Source organism: Triturus cristatus, chromosome 4_2, assembly GCF_964204655.1.
Source record: "Triturus cristatus chromosome 4_2, aTriCri1.1, whole genome shotgun sequence".
Lineage (NCBI taxonomy): Eukaryota > Metazoa > Chordata > Amphibia > Caudata > Salamandridae > Triturus > Triturus cristatus.
The window spans coordinates 788,970,805-788,993,686 of record NC_140586.1 but is presented as its reverse complement, the minus strand read 5'-3'; positions in this window follow the sequence as shown (position 1 = coordinate 788,993,686).

Below are 22,882 nucleotides of genomic sequence, written 5' to 3'. Positions count from 1 at the left end.
ATACTGTTTTTAAAAGACTTTCTAGTGGAACAAGGGATTAAGGGCTGAATCAGACCGTTAGAGGACAAGGCTGAAGAAAGTGCCATGAGTGACGTGCAAAGCTGCATCAATAGCCTCAGACTGGCTTTAATGGTACTCATAATAAATAGGCTTTGGAGTGAGGAGAAGTGCTCCTGATGGTTGTGAGGCCCCTAGCCCATTGTTGCCCTGACAGCCCTCCCATATGGTCAGTTGATTCAAGCATGTGATGGTCACAGATAGATTTGTAAGACATTAAATCTTGATTGTTTTATGTGATACTGTCTTTATTAGGTATATGTGTGGCATAAATCTTGTGTCCTAAATATCATTTACAAAGAAATCATCCCATTGGGTGTAGATTTACTGTTATTAGCTCTAATGCGACGTAATGTTTGCAAATTATATTTAGGAAAAGATGTTTATGTTAGATGATTTTCTGACAACAGTTTTCTGGTACATTAACACATGAATAAGATGAGTTAATTTAAGCAGATTCTGGTTAGAGTTTCTCAGAGAGGGATAAAAGACTCCTTAAATACTTTGGATTTACTTAATAGATGTTCTTGTCAGGAGCTTAATGTTTTTATTTCAAGAACCTGCACAGTTATTCTCACATCAACAGCACAGCTCATACCAACCTACTGGTCCTTACTGTTTAGCAAAGTACCCTCCAAGGGCATGAGTTCAATCTACTTAGTATTGTGATGCAAATCCTCCCCTGGGACCTCTCAACAAGGACTGGAAACTCTTCACAACCTCTTGACACAAGGATCCCGAAACACCTGTTGCAATAGAATGTGTCTCAGTTCTGCTAAGTACTAAACATACATTAAACAGTTTTGGCTACACATTATCAAAGATCAAACAAAACGGTTATGTACTGAAAGAGTTTTAGGCAAATAAAAGCTGCTAAACACCAGAATTCCAGGCAGGACTTTTGTACAGACTTTTAAATGACTGAGGAGGAGCGCCATAAAGTCAGATGGTCCCATGTTCTCCAATGGCTTTCCATGGAAGATACAAAGAGCACAATTACTACATATGTTATTAGCACTACATATACAACACAAAACATATAATGGCCATGAAGAAGAACTACCATTTTTGCATCATTAGCAATGTATTACTTACATGCCTTTTTGGGACAAGGTACAGTTTCCTGTCAGCTTCCTGTCAGTTAAGCCACTAAGCCAGAATTAACAATGAAAGATACCTTCCCTTATCCAAAACTGTCCTTCAATCTCTTAGGAAACTCCTCTCAAAATAAATTTGGTAGAAGACCTCTGAAGGAACATTTATTTACTAATTCAATCATTCTATGTATGCTTCAAAGTCCAACTCAACTACACACTTTAAAAAGCTTTTAATATTTTTACATGCCGAGAAGGTGTTTGATCGCGTATCCTGGGTTTTTATGTGGGGTGTCATGCGGGGGATAGGGTTTGGGCCGGCATTTATCAAGGCGATTCAGAGTATGTACCAATCGCCACAAGCTAGAATTTGTGTTATGGGCAGGGAATCTCAGCAAGTATCCATTAATAGGGGATGTTCCTGCTCGCTATCATTGTTCGCGTTTTATAATGCCCCATTCATGCATATGCTAGAACAAAGTGTTAGTATAAGATCAATGGAATGTGGAGGTCATTTGGTACGTGTTTTAGCATATGCGGATGACATCGTTGTAGCTTCTGCAGATCCAGCAAAGGCCATATGTGAGATAGAAAAGCTTGCTGAAGAATTTGGGCTGGTGTCTGGATACAAACTTAATGCGGCTAAAACCCAGATAGTATGTACTGATCAGGCTTAGCCTGGGGAGAGTCGGGTAACAGATGAATCCCGATACCTTGGTATAAATTTTAGAATGTCTCTACAAGAATTAGTTGAGGTTAATTGGAGTTATATAGTTTCTGGGGTGAAGCAGCAGCTGGATTGGCTCGAGTGTCTGCATTTGACTTTAGTGGGGAGACGAAATGTTTTAAAAATGATTGTCCATCCTAAAGTTCTCTATTATTTTAGAGCAGTACCACTGGAGTTAACAAAAAAACAGCTTCAAGGGATTCAATCTATATGTGATAGATTTATGTGGGGACAACGAAAAGCAAGAAGAGCTTTTAGATTTATGATGTTACCATTGGGTAGGGGAGGATGGTCTGTCCCAAATTTTTATTTTTACCACTACGTTTGTTTACTGCGTATCCTCTTGACAGGTGAAGATGTGATAGATGCAGAAGCTCCTTCGATATATCAATTATTGTTAGGTGAGGAAGCGAGAAATGTGCTAGTGAAATTCTCAGAGCCAAGTTATTACAAAAAAAACAAGGTTGAAGGTCATGATTACGGCTGGTAAGGTTTGGAGAAGGATATGCAAATGTCTTACTATTCCACAGTTGAATTATTATACTCCGCTTAATACAGCTGTTAGGTTCCCAGAAATATTCTGGGATTATAAAATGCTGTGTTGGAAGATGAAAGGGATTAGATATCTGGGGGATTTGTTTCAGGAAGGGGTTCTATGTTCATTTTCGGAACTCGCTGAAAGCTATGAACTCCAACATTAGGATTTCTTCAAATATCAGCAATTACGTGATTACCTTGTCAGACATCAGCTACATGAGGGCAGTATTACGGTATTACCAATAGTGGAGGCAATCAGGAACAGGGCTAAGATAGTGGCATTATATTCCATGTTAATTGAGTCTCAAAAGTATGATCTGGCTGTTCAGGATCGTAAATGGTGTGCACGATTAGGGTATGATGAAGCGCTGATGCAGATTTCCATCGATACTGCAGGGAAAATATTGCTCTCATCAAATCTGCAAACACAACATTATAAAACCATCTTTGATTTATATCATATACCAGAGCGCATGATGAAGTAGGGTGGGGATCATGATGGAAAATGCTTTAGGTGCAGCACCGATAGAGCTGATAGCGTACATAACTTTTTTGACTGTACGGCATTGATACAATTAAAACAACAAATAGAGTTGTTTTTGCAAGAGGTTACAGGTATCTCTATAACATTAAGGAAGGAAATGATGATATTAGTGATATGGTTTAATATTTCAAGCGAACAGACAGTATATAAATTTAGATATATAACATCTATTGCCGTAGTAGTGGCGCGGTTATGTATTGCCTCATGTTGGCTTCAAAGTGTGGCTCCCACATTTGAGATGTGGGGGGCTAAATTTTATCATGTATTTAACATGGAATATAGTTTATATTCTTTAAAGTCACCCAGACAACAAAAACTTGGGTTGAAGATATGGGATTTTATGATACAATATATAAAATAATTTTCTGACTCTGGGTCCATAATGATATTATGATTGAAATATTATTTGTCTCTGTTTTTCTCTTTGTTTCTTTTTTCTATTAACTGAATCTATGGAAATCCTATTGAAATAATTTGTATGCATTGACCATAAATGTTATGATATGTATCTGTGACATGGATTGAGGTAAAAAAAAAAAAAAAAAGAAATGACAGTGCTTGATGCTACCGAGAGCAAGTACCAATCTACCTTTAAATATGTTGCGAACATCTAAAGGGGGTGCTAAAGAGAAGCATACATTTTGCTGTGGTCCATGATGCACAATTTGTTGAGAAGCCCACACTTAAAGAGCATTGGTTGCCTCCTGCTGATAATTTTATACAAATCTTTTATTGATTTAGGCCTTAATCTAGAGTCAACAACATAAAATCAACGGGACTTTAGAGTTTTTAGTAGTAAAATACAGATAACATTCAGTATATCCCCAAAAACAATTTAAGAAGTGGCATTAACGATTTAAAGAATTTAAATAGGTTATAGCTGTCAAACTCATTAGGTGGAGATATTACTAAATTAATCAGTTCATCACTTTTTGTTATATTACATTTAAAATGCAGAGGAAGAATATAACACGTCCTTGATTGAAGGACAGAAACATCAGGACAAACAAAAAGTACATGATTTAGGTCTTGCGTTTCACCATAGCAGATATCATATATACTATTCACTTTTCTCAAATTTGATAAATTCTTTTTATCAAGTTTTAAAGAGAAAGTACCCAAACAAAGCATTAATATTGCACATCTTATGCCATGATCTAAACACAGGGATAAATATTTTTCAGGCCGCTTAAAAACTACTATATTGGGAATAGCTTTGTACAGTTTCAGGTTCCTGCCATAAGTACTATAATTTACATACCTTAGCCTAGGGTTTGCATTTTTTTTAAAAATAAGTTAAGTTGAGCATGAGACCAGCATTGGAAGTAGTCTATTGTACATTCCAATTGTGATTATACACAGTTTGTGAAGAAGATTAATGGAGCAAACATAAGGAGATGATGGACGGAGCGCTGAAACTTTTCAGACACTCACCCCCAGTCACAGATCTGCGTTGAATCCATCAACGTTCTTTAGCTCACTTCACCACCACAGTTCAGACACAGCTATATGCAAATCAGTCTTGACCCTGTGCCTCATGGGAACAGTCCAGCCCAAATTGCCAAGCCATGTCTTCCCTGGACCAGAAACAAGTATCCTGGGACCGGTTACAGGCTAACAGCCCTCATCAGCCAGCCTAGCTTGAATCCAGTGGCAAAGTGAGCAACTTCGCCATCCCAGTTCAGACACAGTTATATACAAATCAGTCTTGACCCTGTAACTCATGGTAACTGCCAAGCCATGGACCGGAGGCAAGCATCCTGGGACAGGTTTCGCGTTAACAGTCCTCATCAGCCAGGCTAGCTTGAATCCAGTGGCAAAGTGAGGAAGGGACCCACGTCTGGGCACACCCAGCCAACTTAGGGCGAACAAAGCAAACACGAGGAGATGATGGAGGGAGCCCTGAAACTTTTTAGACACTCACACCCAGTCAAAGATCTGGAATAAATCCATCATTGTTCTTTACCTCACTTTGCCACCCCAGTTCAGACACAGCTATATGTAAATCAATCATGGGAACAATCCAACCCGAACTGCCAAGTCATGTCTTCCCTGGACCAGTTGGGCTGGACTGTTCCCACAGGGTCAAGATGGATTTGCATATAGCTGTGTCTGAACTGGGTTGGCGAAGTGAGCTAAAGAACGATGATGGATTCAACCCAGATCTGTGACTGGGGGTGAGTGTCTGAAAAATGTCAGCGCTCTGTCCATCATCTCCTTCTGTTTGCTTTGTTCGCCCTAAGTTGGCAGGGAGTCTTTTTTCCTTGTTACGCCCATCCAATTATTGAATAGTAATACAACGAAACATAATCTCTCAAACAATTTCCACTATAGATTGCCCAAGACAAAGTTGACAGCTCGCCTGAAAATATACCACATAAAATCATCTCCTACTACACAAGTAAGTGCATCCCATTTTTATCAGGACTACCACCTGCCCGAGGAAAATTTGCCAAATAACAAAACATCCAGTTAGGTTATGAGTAGGCACCAACTAGGTGTGACTGGACAAACGGCTTACTTTGCTTCTTCTTTCCCTTCTTTTCCATTGCAGTATTTGAGCTAGAAAAATTAAGACAAATTTATGAGCAATTCTACAGCAGAGATCGGATGATCTCAATAAAAGGTAATTGCTGCAAACCCTGATCTATATGGAAGGTGTGGCTTGAATTAATGTTGTGACGCATGTAATAACAAGAGCACCTTTTTTCTTTTTGTCACCTCTCTATGAGTTGTATGGCCTGAGGAGAACCCTATCAAAATATATCCGGGTTTGAAACGTGTTGACCACAATATGACCGTACAAGTGTGTGAAAGTACACTATCAGGCTAACCCTCTCTCTCATTTTTGAAATTTTTGTGAAATATTGTTGAAGTTTGTTGGGTACCCTGAATAGTACACTGTCTGGTTGCTGCCCATACCAAGGTTGTTAAAAGTTCCGTTCAAAAAGCCTCAACCTATTTGGGCTCCATCTTTGTGTTTCACTTTTTATTATTTTTTTAATTTTTCAATGTGTTCACTCATTTTGAAGCACTAAACTCGAGCTTTTGACAATTACAATATTTTGAATTTGTTGTGTACGTCAAGTTTGGTGTTGTCCTTTGAGTATGATGTAAATTATATGTAATATATGTAATATCTGTTAAATTTTGTGTGGTTTGTTTAAAATTTGTCTGACATGGTGTTTTTGTGTAAACCATTGAAACCCTCAAAAATTGAGTTTCTACTGGAAATCAAGATTTAAAGAAATGAAATAAAGAACAAAAGAATTTTTTTCCAGTCACGGTGAATGTCACGTGTGATCCTATGGAGTGATTAGTGACTAAGCATCAGTGCTGGCATGTGTGTTGTTGTGAGCTTCATATTATTGGCCTAGCCTTACTGATTAAGGCCAAAACCCTCTCTAGTTGATTAACTTTATAAAAGATGCATTTTCAGAACTGTGACTTAAAATCCGACTTTACAATTAAAGAGGGCTTTAAATTACAATTCTTTATACACCAAACTCAAGCTGTCTACCTGCTCCCAAGTGTAATAAGATGTTATCTTATGATAGAGGTGGGCCTGGCAGTAGTGAAAACCAAATTTAGGAGTTTTTCACATGTCCTGAAAGTACATGTAGAACTTTTTTTAAAACACTACACTCTCCTCCCTGGGCTGCTTAGACCTACCCTAGGTGTGATATATTTATTAAAAATGAAGGTTTGGGCCTGGCAATGGTTTATTTGGCCAGGTCTGAATGGCAGTTTAAAACTGAACACACAGGCTTGAAATGGCAGGCTTGGGACATGTTTTACAGGTCACGATCTGTGCTACAGACCAACTAGTAGCAGTTAATTTACAGGCTCAGGACACATGGGTACCATTTTACTAAGGAGTTACAAGTAAATTAAATGTGCCGATTGGGTACGAGCTAATTAGGCCATGCTTAAGAAAGAGAGCACAAACACTTTAGCACTGGTTAGCAGTGGTAAAGTGCGGAGAGTCCAAAAGATCAACAAAATGAGATCAGCAAAAATAGATGTGGTGAATGCAAAATGTCTGGGGGAAGACCACCCTAAAGCTGACAGGCCTTCCAATAGGCTTTTGACGGAGTGGGAGTATAGAATGTTGTTTGAGGGCATAATTTAGGAGACTGGATGGATTTTGGTTCAGTAGATGCTAAAAACATGTGCATGACCTGCTTGGTGTTAACGCTTTCCGAGGAGAAAACCACAGACCCCTAAAGAGGAGGAACTCCCAAACGCAATTGAAATTTCTGAAATATATGAAATAAGTAAAGTGGCACAACCCTACTATGGGATTCCAGTAAGCCAGTAGGGATCCTCAAGTATTCGGAATCGAAAGTCAGGTTCTGACCTTCATCCTTTTTGGTCCTACTACTATATGTGTGAGTTTCACCAACCAGGGAGTTAGGAGCAGACACAACAAGGTGTCTCTAATTGTCAAACTGAGCATGTAAAGAGGTAGATATCAAAACCTCTGAAAACGTTCAGGTGAATAGTGATTGAGAAGAGGTGCCCATCAAAGGAAATTATTAGTAATTTGAAGACATGGGTAAGCAATACATATCAAGAATTTTGTTTAAGAAAACTTAAATGCAAGAGATTGCAAAGATTCTGAAGTTTTAAACGAGCTAGAAAAAGTTGCCATTATAACACACAGAAAACCAAAAGTCATTGCACTATATGGGTGTTCAGAAACAAACCCAAACTGAATGATACCATTGACCTGTTAAGGCACAAAAACAGTAAAATTGACTTATATGGCCAATTCCAATCTGTGAGTAGAAATGTTGCTGTCCTTTGAGGTTTTGTAAATTCATTGATATACTTTGGGTAATGTTTACTACAGCTAGTCAATGCAGCAAGTTGTTCCAGATAGTTTCAGTTGAGCCAGTTCGATCACGGATCACAGGATAAGCCGGCTTAATATCGCTTGGTGGCTGCAGGTTGTGGGAAGTGAAAGATAGAAAAGGAGTGATTGAAGGGAGAGAAAAAGGGTTAAAACGAGTATGCAAGAGTGGGATAAAGAGAAAGGAAGTGAATGGTGATGGAAGATGCATATGGTGTACTCACAGCTAAACAGACCCACTCTTCGGCAACACCATCATTAGTCAATACCAGTAGTGTCCACCCAAAAATAAATGTGTAACCCAGCACTTATTTCTGCTTTTTTTTGTTTTGTTTACAGCTCCGGCTACCTTAATGAATTGAGGTTCCAACTGGTCTTGTTGTCACAGTTCATCACAGACGAACAACTGGTGCCGAAGTTGGGCGAACACCCATAGTTTGTCTTCCAGAAGTACTAGAACTTCAAGGGCTGCTCTGTTGAAACTGGTCAGTCACAGTGATTTTCAATTTTTAGTAAATGCCTTGAGGCAAGGAACATGCACATGACGTATAGACTATACGTCTATATAGTATAATAATATAGTATAGTATTGTCAGCTGTGGTGTATATTTTCAGGACTTCCCATTACTTCATATTGTTATGTATGTGGAAGCACTGGAATATTTCGGGCAACTCTTCTACCTCTGGTGACAGAGTCCATCTTTATCATCATAATCTTTATTTCATTTTAAAATAAATCATAAAAGAACAATAAACATCCAGAATCAATAAAACAGTTAAAAACCCATTGATAGCCTTGCCTTGATAGCACTATTTAAGAAACAAGCATTATCAAAACAGATTTGTTCTGTTAATAACACTTGTAAATAAACCAGGGCTGGCCTGACCTTCTGCCAATTATAAAATGTGCTTGATTTGTAAATCTGCATACATTTCACAAAACGTAATAAGTTGTATTGAGTCTTCATCAGAAAATGATTTACAACCACAGGCCCTCAGGCTTCCCACCTGATGCCAATCTCTGGGGACATCCAATAAACAGTGTACCAAATTCAGTCTTAATCTAGTAGGAAGAACATTATGGCTCATTTTGGTGATTAATATCAGATAAGGTTTTATCAATAACAAAGTTTTTTCCTGGGCATGGGCACGCACCAATGATTTGCTTAACTCACTAGATTAATTCATATATCCCTTCTATGTGCTAGAAAAATATTTTTGTCCAAAGCAAATCGGAATTCTTAATAGAGCCCAGGGCGTTCAATAATTCTGGGTGACCCAAGGCCTTAAAACAGGCTTAACGTCGTGCAGCCACTGTAACCTGGCTGCCCCATCAAAACTCAGGCAGTTTCTCAGGAAAATTCAGATTAATCCAGCTTCCGGTTTAATCCAAACCAAGAAAAGCCTAATTAATGGGCAGAGGTAGGCATATCAGAAATGTGTCTCATGCCTAGCTCTTTCAGAGTATTGTATGGCAAGGGCTCTACGAGGAAGCGCTATTAATCATTTAGTAAAGTTGTTCTCAACCATTTGTAGCAGCGGAGTGTCCGCATGCCCCCAGATATCACTGCCGCACATGACTCTTTGGCAATTTCAACGTTATCCATCTTTAACTATATCTTTAACAATGTTTGGATTGGTTTGTTTCCCAATTATGAAGCAAAGTCAAACACTGAGGAGACAGACCTTCTGGAACCATTTTTAGGAAGACAAAAGCAGTGACCAGGACGTCTTGTGGTCAAACTGCACTCCCAAATAAGAGAAAGATGTGACCGTATTAATTTCACTCCCTTGAACCTGATGTCTTTTCGACTTCGTGGATCTGGGTCCTATAATCAAATTTTGGGATTTACTAAAATTGGTACTAGGGACTGGGGAATTGATAAAACTTAAGAAGTAATCAAGCAGGTGCTTAAGACCAAAGCTGTTCTCCCTAACAAAACAGCATCATCTGCATAGAGTAGTGCCAGAATCAATCTACTCCCCATTCGTAGCAAATTATGGCCTTCTCTAAGCAGGTGAGTCTGCAAATGGTTTATGTATATATTGGATAAAAAAAGGGACCAAAACTCTCCCTTACCTCATTCCTTGCCTGATCTCAATTCCTTCTGTGCAGGCGCCATCCACACCATATCTTACAGAGGCTGTCATGTCCCTGTCGCACACTTGGATCAGCATTGGACAGCCCAGTGCAACGACAATTAACGGCCATCGACAATTGACCACCAGAAAACTAAGGGCCATTTTGTTATGTCCTAATTGTGAATCCTTGCGATACGCAATTAGAAAATCGCAAAATGAAATGCATGAAAGTGTGTTTAACATTTCTGCGATTCCTAGGAGATCATGACCTACCTCATGAATATTGCGACACCCTAGGAAATGCAAAGATCACGGGGATGGTGGCCTGCTGGGGTCAGCAGACCACCATCTCTGTGATTGCTTTAAAATAAAGCATTCTTCTTTTTTTGTAAAGCAGCACGTTTTCCTTAAAGGAAATGGGATGCTTTACAAAAGAGAAAATTAAAACTTTTCCCTTCATGTGCTAAGAGCAGGCAGTGGTCCGTGGGACCACTGCTTGCTCTTAGAGAACGCATTTACAGACATTCACACAGGGGACCCCTTCCCATTTGCGAATGGGTTACCATCTACTTGAAGTAGGTGGTAAAATGAAAATGTTTTGCGACCGCAAATGCGGTCACGAAACATTCATACATACCGATGCAATTCGGTATTAGGAAGGGATGCCCTAATAAAAACCCTTCCTAATATGGAATCTTCGGTAACAGATTACCGAATCGCAAATTTAGGTTTGTTGGGGCCAGATGTATTAAAATTGGATTTTGCGAGTCTATAATAGCAAATTTTACCGATTCGCTATTATAGACTAGCAAAATGCAATGTATGTAGGTTTCAGCAAATATTTAGCGATTCCTACGCATTCCTTAATTGCAACTTGGCACTTAGAAAAATGCAAAAAAGTGCATTAGAAGTTGGTGGTAATTTGTGATTCCTTAATGCAAAATCGCACTTTGCGATAGCTACATGAATTGCATTTAGGGAATCGCAAATTGTGATTCCCTAACTGCATTCGCGATTTAGGTAATCTCAAATAATCGCGATTACCCATATTGCGAATTCAAAATGTTTGATACATTGGAAAACGCATTTTTGCGTTCGCAAACAGGCCGATTCTGTGAATCGGCCCCTTTGCGAACGCAAAAAGGCCTGATACATCTGGCCCTAAATCCTTTGTGATAACCTTGGTATAGAATTCAGGTACAAGGTGTGCCTGACAAATTACACTGCTAATTGCACAGCTTTTCCAGTCATCTGAGGACTTTTGGCTCTGGGATGGAACAGATATAAGAATAGCCTCAAACATCAGAGAGTCCCATCCCCTAGGTAGACTCAGCAAGTACAGTTACATTTTATTTGATATAATATTGAACCATAATATTACTAACTTGTTTTCAATGTAGCACTTGTAATCTCAATGTTGCATGTTATAGCAAAGTACACAACAGGAGTTACGCTCAGTTCTTCAGCCTCAGAAGAATGAAGGGTTATTTCGACCCTGACAGAATTCGAAATTTGGACAACTGCCTAAAAGCACAGCTGTGGGATTTAACCAGTGATTCTGTTCTCACTATGAGTGGTTCTTTCTTGGGACAAGTAACTCCCACCCCTGTGGTACCATTACTGGCTGGCATAGCAACTCAGAGGATGGAAGAACTACTCTATTATTGTTTGGGCCCTTAACGTCCAAAAAGAAAGGGGAATAACTGGGGATTGGATTCATTGTATATTATTAATGAGGCTCTCTGCTCTTGGCTGCATCATTTTTCACCTGGAGGTTTTGGCTCTTGTGGTCACCCAGATTCCTGGGGGCAAAGGTGGTGGCGGGTGGGGGGAGGTTGTGGTGGGGTTGCGAGTATCCTTGAAAGAAATAGGTTGGGTGTTTTTTCAATCCATCTGTGGGACCGGAGCTCTCCGAGGCGCGTGCTGCTCAAGGGCCTTTGTAGCATTACGTACTTCATTTTCTTCCGTTCATTTACAAGATGACAGCGAGAAAGTGGGGGGAGCGAGGGGGCCGTGTCGCCTATTAAGACCCGGGTCCTCTCTAGACTGTTAATCCACCGCGAGTTGAACATATTGCGGAGAGGTTTGGATGCCGGGCCGCGAGCTCTCCGAGGCGCCGTCCTGCCTCGCCAGGCAATTAGACCAGTGCCTGTGGGGTATGAAACATAAACTGGCGCCTTATTAAAATGTTGATTGGAAATGTTAGCTTGAAGGCACAGCGGCGTGCTATTCCTTTTACACATGGGCGACCTAAAGTGAGGTAATTAACGCTGTCTCACATAATGGCGGCCACTTCTAAACGGCCGTGTTACTTACAGCCTTGCTAGGGATCCGGTCACTGTGTGTTGTGTGTGTGCGCGTCCAGCCACAGGGAAGGGGCACGGAACAGTTCTAGCCCGTCATGCAACAGCTACGTCATGTAGGATTACCAGCTATTAAAAGAGGCCTGTGAATAAAGCAGAAACAGTGTTCAATTACCTTTTTATGAAATGATATTTGGCTGCCTCATACCTGACCGGGATGTATTTTGCATGGAAAAGCTCCTGTTTCTCAACATCTCCGTTTATGCCTGTCATGAATTCACAAAAGGATGCCTGGAAGGAGTAAATGGTTTTACTGCTGCAGAATTCTTCACCAGAAATCAGCAGCGGTAACCCCTTGCAAAAGGTGGCTATTGAGTGGAAGAACTCAGGGGCATATCAAGAACAACCAGCGATAATTATCGCCAAGCACACTTAGTGCTAGGATAATTATCGCAGGCTAGCGTGGATTTTTATCGCTGAGATAGCGTGCTATTAGCAACACTTATCTCAAAAGCGATAAAAATCCTAGCGCTAACTGCCAAATGTGTGGGTTTCCAGCGATAATCCCACGAAGTTTGGCAATATCTTGCTGATAGGCCCTCACATGCTTAGCCATGATATCCACCTTCCATAGGATATCATGGCTAAGTCAGTTTCAAAGCAGGCGTAAAAAAGTAGCGATAACAGAGGTTATCGCTACTTTTCTTGTCGCTATGCTGCTTTGCGTGAGGCTTGGTAATAGGAGAAATGTCGCTTAGCGACATTTCTCCCATTATCCTGGGGAGGAACGCCCACTTTGCATCTCATTAGAAAATGGGTGTTAAGGGAAAAATGGGCGTTAAGGGAAATGGAGATAAGGCAAGGTTTCACGCGATAGCATGACCTTGCAGATAAGGCGATAAAATTATCGCCGCTTTTCGTCCGAAAACAGACGCAAAAGCGGCGATAATTTTTTAACGCCTGCTTGCAGATATGCCCCAAAGTGTGGTTAGTATTGTAAGTTTCTGAATATCTACTAACGCCACTCACCCCTTTCCTATCTCGGGAGTGGTCGGAGATGTACTGCAGCCAGGATGGGGGGGAAGGAATGTATCAAGCTACAGATGTACTAGGGGTGTAGATAAAGTGATTTCTCCTGAGGAAAAAACGATTTCTGCCTGGGAAAAATGGATGTTTGCACAGTGGGCTCCATTCACCTGTGAGTAATTCTACAGTATGAATAATTATGTACAGGGGCAAAAGGAGACCAGGGGAGATGTCACGTGACATGGGGACATTTTACAGGCATGCTACTATGAACGTAAGTACATTTCATCATCATCATCATGATAACTTTATTTCGCCACTTCATGTGACATAAAAAGTATTCTGCATTAGTCGGGCAATAACATTAAAAACATATAAAATATCAAATCACATGAAAGTGCATAAGACCGCATTGTGAACTACAGATTAAAAATAGAATAAATAGCACCATAAAAACAATAATTCATATATGTCATTACTCCTGTTATATATACACATTTAGTAATTTAAAATTGATTTTCTCCTTAAAGCAGACAACAGGAATGAAGCTACACAGTAACAGACAAAAAGTTTTGGTAATTGTTGGAGATAATATAACGCTGTGCGACATTGTCTAAAAGGAAGTTTACATAAAAGTGGCAGCATGAATTTTTTTCCTTTCCTCCGCATAAAATTGAAAAAAAAATAGAAAGTGCAGGTCATTCTGAGCAGATTGTGTGTCAGATAGACAAAGCAGCAATGCATCAGCGGAGTATGTTTTAGCAGGATAGCCTAACATTAGTGAAATGTAATTCAGCCAGAATCGTAACAAGACAGAGGTTTAGAGACAGATGTCAGATATAAATACGTAGTATTAGCTATACTAGGTAAGGAATATTGCTTAACCAAGCTCTTTTTGCAGTTCCTTACCCATCTGTCTATGCTCAATCTATCCAATAAACAGCCTTTCACTTCTTTTCTTGATATTGTCAAGCATGAGTTAAGATCTTTAAACACATTTCCAAGGGCAATTAGTTCCAACCAGTATATATACCGTCAATTCATAAAACGTTTATTTGGCATACAAGGCCATAAAAAAATCATAAAAGCGCCCAATTTGATACAATAAAATCATAAAATTGACACAGATTAAAATTTGACATAGAAAGAGCAGTAATCCAGTTCTAGTATAACCATTACAGCATTTGGCCAAATTGGGTCCAGGGAGGTACATTGTTGGAGACAGTCATACAATTCCTACAATGTCATTCTGTTGTGCCATCTTTTTAAAATGGTACAAAAGGGGGTGGTGATGGACGGAGCATCAGAACCAATCAAACACTCACACCCAGTCAACAGATCTGGGTTTGATCCATCACCGTTCTTTAGCCCACTCTGCCACCCCAGTTCAGACATGGCCATATGCAAATCAGTCTGACCCTGTGCCTCATGGGAACAGTCCAGTACGAACTGCCAAGCCAAGCCATGCCTTCCCTGGACCGGAAACAAGCTTCCTAGGACCGGTTTCTGGCATTTCAGCTGTCTTCAGCCAGGCTTGCTTGAATCCAGTGGCAAAGTGAGCAAGGGACTCACGTCTGAGCATACCCTGCCAACTTATGGCAAACAAAGCAGTACAAAAGGGGGTGGTGATGGACCCTGAAACCGGTCCTAGGAGGCTTGTTTCCAGGCCAGGGAGGACCTGGCTTGGCAGTTCGGGCTGGACTGTTCCCATGAGGCACAGGGTCAAGACTGATTTGCATATGGCTGGGTTCAAACTGGAATGGCATGGTGAGCAACAAACCGATGGATTTAGGCCCAGATCTCTGTACTGGGGTGAATATATGACATTGTTCTGCATTCTGTCCATCAATTGTTGTTTCTGCATTTGTCACCCCGAGTGGGAAGGGTATGCTCAGACGTGAGTCCCGTGCTCTCCATGCCACTGGAATCAACCTATCCTGGCTGAAGAGGGGTGAAACCCTGAAACCGGTCCTAGGATGCTTGTTTCCAGTCCAGGGAGGACCTGGCTTGGCAGTTCGGGCTGGACTGTTCCCATGAGTCACAGGGTCAAGACTGATTTGCATATGGCTGGGTTCAAACTGGAATGGCATGGTGAGCAAAAAAACAATGGATTTAGGCCTAGATCTCTGTACTGGGGTGAATATATGACATTGTTCTGCATTCTGTCCATCAATTGTTGTTTTTGCATTTGTCACCCCGAGTGGGACGGGTATGCTCAGACGTGAGTCCCGTGCTCTCCATGCCACTGGAATCAAGCTATCCTGGCTGAAGAGGGGTGAAACCATGAAACCGGTCCTAGGATGCTTGTTTCCAGTCCAGGGAGGACCTGGCTTGGCAGTTCGGGCTGGACTGTTCCCATGAGGCACAGGGTCAAGACTGATTTGCATATGGCTGGATTCAAACTGGAATGGCATGGTGAGCAAAAAAACGATGGATTTAGGCCCAGATCTCTGTACTGGGGTGAATGTATGACATTGTTCTGCATTCTGTCCATCAATTGTTGTTTTTGCATCTTTTTTAAAATGGCCTTACGAGTGCACCACATGGTGAATAGGAACCGTGAAATGGAGAAAACAATATGCATTTGTGTATCAAATTTCAACAGCCTATACACTTCGCTACAGTGCCTGGACCCCAGGTTACTCCAGAGTTGGAGTAACCAGCGTGACCTAGCCCTCCTATAGCCCTTACAAAAAAATAATACATGGAGTTCTGTTTCGTCAGAGATGTTACATGCTGGACATCACCTGCTAATAGCTCCCTCCCATTTTCTAGTGAAAGAGCGCAGCGGGAGGACTTCATGTCTAAATTGTAAATAAAGCTTTTTGGCGAGGAGTGGCTGGATGCCGTCCAACACCATTTCTAGGCTGTACCTGTTTTTTGCTGCCAGGAAGTCCACCGTTCGGCGTCCCATGGCTGACACACATTCAAGCTCATTGAACGTATGCTGCCTATAGCTCTCTACCAGGGTCTTTCTAAAGGTCATTTGGGAGGTTTGGTCAGCTGAACTCCATAAATTACCCCTAACCAAACCCTTAATGTGAACCAGCCACAGTATCTTCCCTGAACCTCGGAGACCCATCACATCAATCAATTCGTCCCTATATGCAGCCAATTCTGGAGTGCTCCAGAGGCGGCGCCAATAGAGAAGGGGTCTGAGAGTAACCTCATTCGCGATGGGTCTAACCCTGAGATCCAGGCGGAGCGGTGTTAAGGGTGTGCTGGTGGGGAGGCCCATAAGATGTCTAATGAAAGAATTCTCTGTGCGAACTAGCGAGCCCGGAGCGCAGCGTCCCCATAGTTCTGCTCCATAAAGAGCAGCACTCCTGGCCTGGACTTTATAAATTTCCACCACTGGGCTGACCAGTTTTTCAGTGCAACTCCTATATAATTTTAAGATGCCCCCCGTTGTTTGGGTTAGTTTAAGCCCAGGTTTGTCAATTTGGGCGCCCCAACTCATTTTTTCTGTTAGTGTCATTCCCAAGTACTCAAAGATGGTTACCCTTTCCAGGGGTTTACCATCCAAGCACGGATTGGGGCAATTAGTTCCAAATTTGCCTTGATGTATTTAAGCCATCGTATTTTTGATATAACATCTAGGTTCAAACAGTCTTGTACAATATCTCTAGTTAGACTCAGAGTTTCTATACTCCGGATTGAGTGCCACATTAAAATAGGGGCAATGGAGATTTGGTCAGTAATATAAGGAAGGCTAAGTTCAGAATGAGAGTTAAATGATGAGCAAGACTGCGGAAGGAAGCCTAGTCTCTTTAAAAAACCGTCTTTAATACTTTAAATTTTGGGAGCCTCCGTTATACCCCATTCAGCTGCTCCATAAGTAGCGAGTGAAACTACCTTTGCGTGATAAATCTTTTTTTTATAGTATCAATTGGTTTCGATCCAAGTTTTTATATAAACTTAAAATGTCCTCTGTCCAAAACCAAACAACTTTCCTACCAGTGTTCAGTTGCCACCTGACACCTGATGGCTACCCTGGAGTGTAATGTGAATTGCCCTCAGACAGTGGACACAAAGCTTTGAGTGTGGGGACATGTCTTTTTTCCTTTAGCAGGATGGCCTGAGGTTGTGGCCAACCACTTTTTGAGCTTCATAGGTTGCCTACCCTGTCACTGACAAATGTAGGTCACATATGGACCTGCCTCCATTTTGTCCTTCTAGTCAGGTGGGCTTCAAACAGACCAGGGGGGAACTGCCTAGAACTAGTTTAGAGGATGGACTGAAGATTGCCTTCCACCTCTGAGCTGGCATCGGGCATATAAAAGTGGCACCCCTGGATACCTTCTTCAGAACACTATTGGATGTATAAAAGGCAGAGGAAGGACTGCACTTTCTGTTGAGGCCTTAGAGGATAACCCTAATGGCTGGACCTGCTCTCACACTACCCAGGACAAAGACTTGGACTCCAAGGGTCTGCTGGCAGCTGGCCTTTAAGCATACTGCATACCCCATGTGAGAAGTTGGGCTGGTATACGCTGTCCACTAGTTATAGTGGGCACCTTGCACCAGTAAAAACAACCCCTTATAGATGATAGGTTAACGACAACCTTATTTGAAAGCTCTCCTAGTAGTAGCTATGGAGAGCATCCTTCAGGCTAAGTCTTGAAGGAAAGTAAAGCAGCTTGTTTTACCAGTCCACAATCTCTTGAGTGGCTAAATGAAAGGAGACCACACCAGGTATATATAAAATATATGTATTTATTCCTAAAAACACCCTACTAGTCTCTTTATGAGGCTAGAGGTAAAAGCACATATGTTACACTTCAAAAATTACAGTAAATGAGCACAATATACGTTAGGCCCTAGGGGCGGACCAAACCATATACCAAGAAAGTGGTATAAGAACCACGACTTGACTAGACACAAGGCCTAGAGCCTGTAGAATCGCTGGGACCCCAAGGAACCATCCAAGGAAGTGACACAGGGGACCCACGGGGGACGTGTGCAGTGTGAGAACACAGCCGCGAGCTCCCGTGAGCTTCTATGGGGAAAGTCGCGGTTAGAATTTTAAAGTTTAAGGACACTTAGAGGTGGACTAGGACCAAACCCTTTTGGGCATAGATGGTTCTGGGGCCAACACCCACAGGAGCACCAGAGTACTCGTGTTACCTCACTCAGGGAAGCCGGGTGCATAGCTGTCAAATGGTGTCGGGTCACGTCGTCGTTTTCAATGGCAGGAGACTGAAAAGTGCTGATGCCGTGAAGAGGAGAAGTGTCTGAAGAGATCCAAGCCTGGATCGAAGATGTGAAGAAACTGAAAGCAGAGGGGACAGAGTCTGGGTCACTTGCCAGTGACCAGCGGCACGATAGACGAATGCCCACCGATGTCGGGTCCTTCAGGTGCGAAGAGGGGAAGCTTGACTCTTCAGCCACGAGGACCAGGAGGTGTCGAGGACGACCATGAGCTGGATTCGAGCTGTCCCACGAAGGATGTCGAGTGCTGCAGCGTCGGTGCCAGGATTGGACACAGCAAGCCTTGGCAACAGCAACCCATGCAGGAAGAGAAGAAATGCTTCGTGCGGACCAGCAAGGTCCTGGGGACTCCCCAAGCAATGGAGAGTCAGGGCACATCTGGAGCAACCAGGGAAGCCCAATGGAAGTAAGAGTTGCCTTCACAGGGACCCACCAGTCAACGGATCAGGGATCGGGAAGGTACCTCGAGCGAACACACAAAGGGCGGGCTCACGGAACACTCGTGGAGTGTAGGCCAGCAATCTTCGGTGACAAAGGTGCTCGGGGTCTGGTCTACAAGTAACCCAAAGCACAGCCTCAAAGAACGTCGAGAAGCTGATGCACTTGCAAATGTGCATGGTGTTCAGGGGTTCCAGTTCCACAGTACCCACGAGGGCTACGAGTCTCAGCTTTACTGGGGACTCGGGTCTGCCTCTGGGAAGTCGGGAAACCCACCTCCTGAGTTGCAAAGTCTTCGGCGTCCGGCAGGAGCTTCAGAAATGCAGACCAGACAGATGCTTCTATGGTGGCTGCCAATCAGGGGAGTAACTCCTTTACTCCAAGGGAGATTCTTCAGTCATCTAGTCATGTAGATAGTCAAAGCTTCAGGATTTCTGTAGCAGAGTTTCGTCCCGGTGTAATCTAAAGTCCTGTAGTCAGGGGTTCCTTCTTTATACCCAAGGAAAGGCTTAGACTTACTCTGGGTACCCACCTATGGGAGGGTTTAGAAAGATGGGTGGCTACACTCATTTCCTTTGTCTAGTTTTGAACCAGAGCAGGGGCGGGTAGCCCCTGCAACCGGTTTGAGCTGGACTATGCACAGGGACACCAAATGTGCCCTCAGTGCAGACCTCAAAGCACTCCTGGAGTGCTCCCACCCAGCCCTAATCCACTAAGGCCTGTCTGGGAGGTGGTAACACCTCCCTGTGACAGGAAAACTATTGTCCAGGCCTCCCCTGCCGGAGTTTCGGTCAGCAGCAGGAGGCAAGACCCGTGTCTGTGGCTGGCAGCATCCATTTTGTGATGCCAGGGCTCTGTTAGCTGGCACCGGGTATACCGGTGCTGTCATGTCTCTTCCTCTATAAGGATGGTATCATACTCCAACACCAGTTACTGGTGTGGGGGTATGATTCCAAGGTGTTTGACACCAAACATGACATGTTTCCGTGCAGCCAGTCCAAAGTTAGCATTTACCGTTTAGTTATAATGCACTTAAGAGTGTATGGTCAGGCTGCATCACAGACAACACCGGAGAAGAGATTCCGAAGGCTGCAGAGGGGCTCAGCTCATGCCTGGACACCCTCTCGCACAAAACCAAGCACCCTGCCTTCAGGATTGATAAGGCCTGCCATAGGGGTGACTGATAGGTTTATATGTGCAGTGATAGGTGAGATATAGTAAACCTATAACTCAGTAAGGGATGCATGCACCACCTTACCCAGGCTGCAGTAGCAGACCTGTGGTGTCATTTTGGAGGGCTTCCCAGGGGTGGCATAATACATGCTGCAGCCCCTGGTAGGCCTCTGGGGTACCTATGCCCTGGGTACATAGTATACCATATACTAGGGACTTATAAGGGTACCTCAGAATCCAATCTGTGGTGTACCTAAGGTACATGGAATCAATTTAGAGAGGAAGCAGCTAGGCTGGGGTTCTGAATAGCAGGGCCCCAGCCAGACTAAAGTCGAAAAACAGTGAAACATCAGCAAAAAGTGGGGGTAACCATAAGAAGCAGATCCTACTCTCCTACACAACCCCCCCCCCCCCCAACGCAGGGACATTAAACTAACCTTGATCAGTTGAGTCTTCATGTTCTAAGTGGAAATATCTGGAGAGTCCATCTGCATTGGCATGGTTACTCACAAGTCTATGTTCCACTGTATAGTCCATCCCATGTAGGGAAATGGACCACCTTAGAATTTTGGGGTTTTCGCCCTTCATCTGTTTTAGCCATAAGAGGTGCTTATAGTCTGTCTGAACAATGAAGTGAGTACCAAACAAGTATGGCCTCAACTTATTCAGAGCCCAAACCACAGCACAAGGCCTCCCTCTCAATGGCTGACCAACATTTCTCTCTGGGGGTCAGCCTTCTGCTAATAAAAGCTACTGGTTGATCCTGACCTTCATCATTCAACTGTGACAGTACAGCCCCTACCCCCAACTCAGATGCATCTGTTTGCACAATGAACTTTTTGGAGTAATCAGGACTTTGCAGAATGGGAGCAGTGCACATGGCCTGCTTCAGGTCATCAAATGCCTTTTGACAGCTAACTGTCCACTGAACTTTCTTGGGCATTTTCTTAAAAGTAAGGTCATTCAATGGAGTCACAATGGATCCATAACCTTTTACAAACCTTCTGTAATACCCAGTCAGTCCCAAGAAAGCTCTGACCTGAGTATGGGTAGTTGGAGCAACCCAGTCCATTATGGTCTGGATTTTGCTCTGCAATGGTTGAACCTGGCCTCCACCTAGAAGGTGGCCAGGTACACAACCTGACTCTACCCTATCTGGCACTTAGTAGCATTGGTACTTAGGCCTGCTTTTTGCAGGGCCTCCAAAACATTCCTTAGTTGGACCAGGTGATCCTCCCAGGTGGAGCTGAAGACAGCAATTTCATCTAGATATACTGCGCTATAGTCTTCCAGGCCTGTAAGGACTTTATTCACCAACCTTTGGAAAGTGGCAGGTGCATTCTTCAAACCAAAGGGCATCAACACAAATTGATAATGTCCACTAGGGGTAGAAAATGCTGTCTTTGGCTTTGCATCATCAGCTAGTCTCATCTGCCAGTAGCCAGCTGTGAAGTCAAATGTGCTTAGAAACTTGTCTGAGGCCAAAGTATCTATCAGCTCATCTGGCCGTGGGATGGGATGGGCATCAGTCCTTGTGACTGCATTGAGACCCCTGTAATCCACACACAACCTCATCTCTCTCGTATCATCTTTGGTGTGAGGTTTAGGCACCAGGACTACCGGACTGGCCCAAGGGCTATCTGAGGGTTCAATGACTCTCAAATCCAACATCTTTTGGACTTCTGTCCTGATACAGTCCCTGACATGATCAGGTTGCCTGTAAATCTTATTTTTAACAGGCAGACTGTCCCCAGTGTCCACTTCATGAGTGCACCAGGTAGTCTGACTTGGAGTCAGAGAAAACAAATGTCTGAACTGGCTGAGAACTTTTCTGCAGTCAGTTTGCTGCTGGACACTGAGGCTGCCTGCCAAGGCTACACCATCTACTGGTCCATCATCAGGGTTCTGAGAGAGCAGGTCAGGGAGTGGGTCACTCTCTTCCTCCTGTCCCTCATCAGTAGCCATGAGCAAGCCTGTGTCTGCCCTGTCAACATATGGTTTCAGTCTGTTGACATGGAGTACCCTATGGGGACTCCTGGGAGTTCCAAGGTCTCCCAAGTAGGTTACCTCTCCCTTCTGTTCAACAATTGTATGGGGGCCACTCCACTTATCTTGGAGGGCTGCTGGGGCCACAGGCTCCAACACCCACACTTTCTGCCCTGGCTGGTAAATAGTCAGCACAGCCTTTTGGTCATGCCAGGTCTTTTGTAATTCCTGGCTAGCCTCAAGGTTTTTAGTTGCCTTTTTCATATACTCTGCGATCCTGGAGCGGAGACCAAGTACATAGTCCACTATGTCCTGTTTAGGGGGTTTGAGAGGTAACTCCCATCCCTCCTTCACCAGACACAATGGGCCCCTAACAGGATGGCCAAACAAAAGTTCAAAAGGGCTGTAACCAACCCCCTTTTGAGGCACCTCCCTGTAGGCAAATAAAAGGCAGGGCATAAGGATGTCCCATCTACGCCTAAGCTTTTCTGGGAGACCTTTGATCATGCCCTTTAAGGTTTTGTTGAATCTTTCAACTAAACCATTGCACTGTGGGTGATAGGGTGTGGTGAATTTGTAATTCACTGCACACTCCTTCCACATTGCAGTCAAGTAACTGGACATGAAGTTTTTACCCCTGTCAGATACTACCTCCTTAGGAAAACCCACCATTGAGAATACTCCCAAGAGGGCCCTTGCCACCACAGGTGCTGTGGTGGTCCCAAGTGGAATTGCTTCTGGGTACCTAGTGGCATGTTCCACCACCACCAGGATAAACCTGTGCCCAGATGCAGTCTGAGGATCCATGGGACCAACTATATCAATCCCAACCCTCTCAAAGGGAACCCC